This window comes from Staurois parvus, unplaced genomic scaffold, assembly GCF_062004578.1.
Source record: "Staurois parvus isolate SC_StPar_1 unplaced genomic scaffold, SC_StPar_1.0 ptg000283l, whole genome shotgun sequence".
NCBI lineage: Eukaryota > Metazoa > Chordata > Amphibia > Anura > Ranidae > Staurois > Staurois parvus.
The window spans coordinates 1,514,599-1,519,445 of NW_028318079.1; positions in this window are offsets into that span (position 1 = coordinate 1,514,599).

Consider the following 4,847-nt stretch of genomic DNA (forward strand, 5'->3'; position numbering starts at 1 on the left):
CCATGGCAACCAGGAGGAAGCGCGCCACCACCTCCGACCTGAACAACTAAACAATTTCTTTTTAATCTTTTAATCCGCCTCCCTGGAACATTCAACGCTCATTATCAGTACAATTGAAAAAAAATGTGTCTGGAAATTACATGTGTATATTTGTTTAATACAGTAGGTGTGGTCGCCATTTTTCTGTAGACCACTCTCCATTGCTTTACACGGCGCCCTGCCGCCCGGCATGCAGACAGTTTGTTAGCTCTCAGCGGTCCTCTAGTTTTTTTTCTCTGTAGCGGCCGCGTGTTCAATGCATAGGAATGGTTTACCAATCATTGAGCGCTGCCGCCCTCTAGTGTCCTATTAGGGAATGACAAGGGCACTGATTGTACCCAGGTGTGTGTGTGATGGAGTGCAGCCCTCTATGTGGGACGGGGGAAGCATGCAATGTCCTGAAGTTCAGAATCCATTTTTATTTGTGTCAGTGTGGAAGGTACAGCCTGGTGAGTTTATTTTAGTCAATTTAAAGTAATTAGTTGAGGTCCATGTGGTGAACACATTGTCCGGAGGGTGAGCGCTGCTCCAGACCTGGGCGGTGGCCTCATTCACACAGGTATGTGATTATCTACATTTAGATCTATTGATCGGGCATTTATAAACACGTATACATGCATGTCATTTTAAACCAGGGTCCACCTTTTGAAGTGTAAGGGCCACTTGAAGCGGAGTTCTACCTAAAAAAAAAAATAAGTCAGCAGCTACAAAACTGTATCTGCTGACTTTTAAAATACAGTCACTTACCTGTCCCTTGGTGTCCTCACTATGGCTGGTTTCACCACCTTAATTGGGGTAAAAAGATCTGGTGAGTGAGCAACCTTTTTATTTCTGTTAGCACGTGGTGAAGATTCAAGTCACTTTTTTTCCTTGTCCTGTACAGCTATAAGGACTGTCACTTTATCTCATGGACTTTTATGTAAACGTATTTGATATATTTGTTCTGATATCTGTATAGAATATGGGAATATAGTTTGCACATTGAGATATCTATGCAAATTCCATTGGTTCTACTATAGGGGCTTATAGAGATATCAGTCCCCCACCAAGTGCACATTATTTCACTTATATGTATATATACAGTATATGTGCGTCTACCTATGTTATTATACTCTGACATCACAGTGGCCATTTCACTATATTAGGGGCAGCTTCACACTAATATCACTTGTCCAAGTTGGCACCTTACATAATAATGTTTTTATTAATTTACACTTGGTTTATACTTTGTTCAATTTTGTGTGTATTCAGACATTGACTTTCTCTGTTTTAATATCCTATTTGCTAGTAATGGTAACTCTCTAAAACAAATTCATGTGCTTCTCCATGTGGTCTGTGCTGCCACTATAAAAGTAATTATCTGTATGTGATCCATTTCTGGTCGTCATATTCGACTTTGAGCAAGTGAGCAACATGTGTTTTCTGTTCTCCTCTTGATACAGATACTGCAGGCTGCATCTTTGTCATACCTCGGACGCAGATCACTGATAATTCTGTAAAACCAGTAGGCTGGGACTGTGGATGTCTACAGCGTGAGTCTTCTGTCATATTACTGCCCAGTGCCCTTGCTACCTTTCTCTCCTTGTTGTGCCTGCATTGCCACCCTGTGAGCTTAGACATAACCTTTGCTGCACCATATTGCTACCTATCCCTAGCTGCTGCTTCTGTGACTCTGGTTCAGGGGCAGACTGACCATTTGGAAACTCGGGCACTGCCCGAGGGCCCAGGGTCAGTAGGGGGCCCCATGAGATGCCCCTGGTACCTTTTTTTTATAGGCTTTTTTGAGTTTGGGCAAGGACACAGGGGCCCCATGATCCCCTATTGCCCGGGGGCCCCATGAGTTGTTAGTCCGCCCCTGCTCTGGTCTATTCTTTGCTGTGTCATATTCCTACACTATGATCCTGTTGCTTATCCTTGCTGTGCCTGGATTGTTGCACTGGGACTCTGGACTTAACTTTTGCTGTGCCACATTGCTGCTCTGTGATCCTGTTGTTTGTCTCTCATTGTGCCTTGGAGTGTTAGCTCCAGACTTACCCCTTGTTGCTGTACCCCATTTCCATCCCATGATTCTGCAAAGTCTTCTTGGCACGTCTTGCCACACTTTTATCCTGCTCTGCTCCTATGTACTAAAATACTTCAATGAACACCCCAAAGGTCAGGTACTGTGTGCTCTCTCTCTGTTCTCCAAGTTTGTCACAATAATGCAAACCAGGCTCATTTTTGAAATCCTGCAATGGAGGGGTGCATTTTCTAACTGTAACTCTAACTATAGTCAGGGTCAGATTTATACTTCCTGCCCCCTTAGGCAAAGTGTCCTGTTCCGCTCCCCCTTACTCCTATTTCCCAGTTGACAGGCTAACCTTAGTTTGTCACTAACACAATCAGATGCCATAGTCATACAAGGAGGTCTACAGCCAGGGCAGAGCAATTGTTTTACTCTATTCTTTTGTAGTCTATTTTATTCTTTTGGCAATTTGAATTTCTCAACATGGACACACGGACACACACACACTACATTTTTCAAATGTGTTTTCGAATTCGATTTCATTTTTTAATTTGATTCTCATTCAATTCATATTTGATTAGAATTCGATTCAAATTTGGACATTTTGTTTCGGATCTGTTTAACCACTAGCCTACAGGGCCTCTTCCTGCCCAGGCCAATTTCCAGCTTTCAGCGCTGTCACACTTTGACAATTGCGCAGTCATACAACATTGTACCCATATGACATTTTTTTTGTGACAGAGCTTTATTTTGGTGGTATTTAATCACCTCTGGGTTTTTATTTTTTCTTAAACCAAAAACCACTTAAAATTTTGGAAAAACAAAACTTTTTTTCTTAGTTTTTGTTATAAAATTTTGTAAATAAGTGGTTTTTCTCCTTCACTGATGTGCGCTAATGAGGCTGCAGTGGTGGGCACTGATAGGTGGCACTGATGAGGAGGCACTGGTAGGCGGCACTGATTGGCACTGATGGGTGACACTGAAAGGCAGCTCAGATGGGCACTGATATGTGGCTTTGATGTGGCACTGATGGGCACTGGCACAAGGCACTGATGGACACTGACAGGTGGCACTGCCGGGGCTACACTGATCATCAGGGCACACTGATCATCAGTGTAGATGTCCCCTCCGCAGAAAGCCGATTACCGGATCTCCTCTCCTCTCAAGCTGTCAGCCAGTGAGAATGGGAGGACGTCATATGACGCCCTCCCAGAATAAGAGAACCACCTTGCGCCGTCATTGGACTATATGGTGGGCAGGAGGTGGTTAAATTCTTTACTATTGCAATTTGGATACATCCAAATCTCTGTGAAAACTTAGTTCAAATTTCAGTTCAGAATGAAACTAACTGCACATGTCTAGTGCCTGTGTGGGTTTCCTCTGGGAACTCTGGTTTCCTCCCACACTTCAAAGACATGCTGGTAGGTTAATTGGCTCCTGTGTAAATTGACCCTAGTATGTGTATGTATGAATGTGAGTTAGGGACCTTAGATTGTAAGCTTCTTGAGGGCAGAGCCTGATGGGAATGTACAGTATGTAGATTGATGCTGCTATATAAATACCTGTAATAAATAATCCATTAATTAAAAGATGAGCCACACCTTCCCTGCATTATCCCGTTCAATGAGAGCACTTTTTGGCCAAAACAAGTATTCTTACCAATTTAGATGATGGTTTAAGCTTAGCCACAAAGTTACAGTTTTGGCTTTAGATGTGCTTTAAGTGGTTTTCAGTCATATTTTTTTTTTTTTTAAAAACTGTTTTCTATTATAGAGAGACTAAATGAGGAAGAAATCAATCAAAAGCACCACACAGTCCTTTCAAATAATTTTTATTCCAGTTTTTTTGTTTTGTTTGTTTATGTGACCAGGGCGGACTGGCAACTCATGGGCCCCCGGGCAATAGGGGATCATGGGGCCCCTGTGTCCTTGCCCAAACTCATAAAAGCCTATGAAAAAGGTACCAGGGGCATCTCATGGGGCCCCCTACTGACCCCAGGCCCTCGGGCAGTTCCTGAGTTTCCAAATGGTCAGTCCGCCCCGTATGTGACTGTTAGAAACCAGAAGAGGTTTATGGTCAAAAATTGACTTGAATCAGTTTTTAAAACAGATTTAATTTCCAACAACAATTCAACAAATCGAGGAAAATCTACAACCAATATATCTATATGGCAAGCATGGTGACAAATTGTATTTCATCGTGCTGTACAGATAATTGGAAACCACCCCAATCTATAACTAGCCTTTACAGTAATGCACATGGAAGGGGCTATGCACATTACAAACAGAATTTTTCCCCTAGCACTTACCAGCTAGCCTGCAATAAAGCCAAATTAGGCCGTTCTAACAGTTCTAGTATATCTTGCAAGTGTCCATGGTTTGTGTAGTCATGACTCAAATTTACTCCCGAACCTCCCTCTTCCACTCTTTATCGTGTCCCAGTATTCATTTTTTTTCTTTTACCTTGTTCCTGTAATGAGAAACTGTTTTTTTTTTATTTTTACTACGTTTTCTGATATCATCACCAGACTTGTAAAACTCTTGCGGGACAGCTGTTAGAAGGTCGGTTCCTATTGACAGAGGCACTACCCCAGAACTACATCACTCAAGAGTCCAATGTGTGAACAGGTCTTCCACTGCTATAAGTGCTTCAACTTGGAGACTCTAAAAACTATAGAGTTAGGACCACATTATACAGAGGAGTCTTGGCGTGGCACTGCAAATGTGTGTAACTAAACCTTCTGTTTCAACATGAACTGGGCTACTTTGGTTTTATTGCTGGCTAGCTGGTAGGTGTGCTGGGA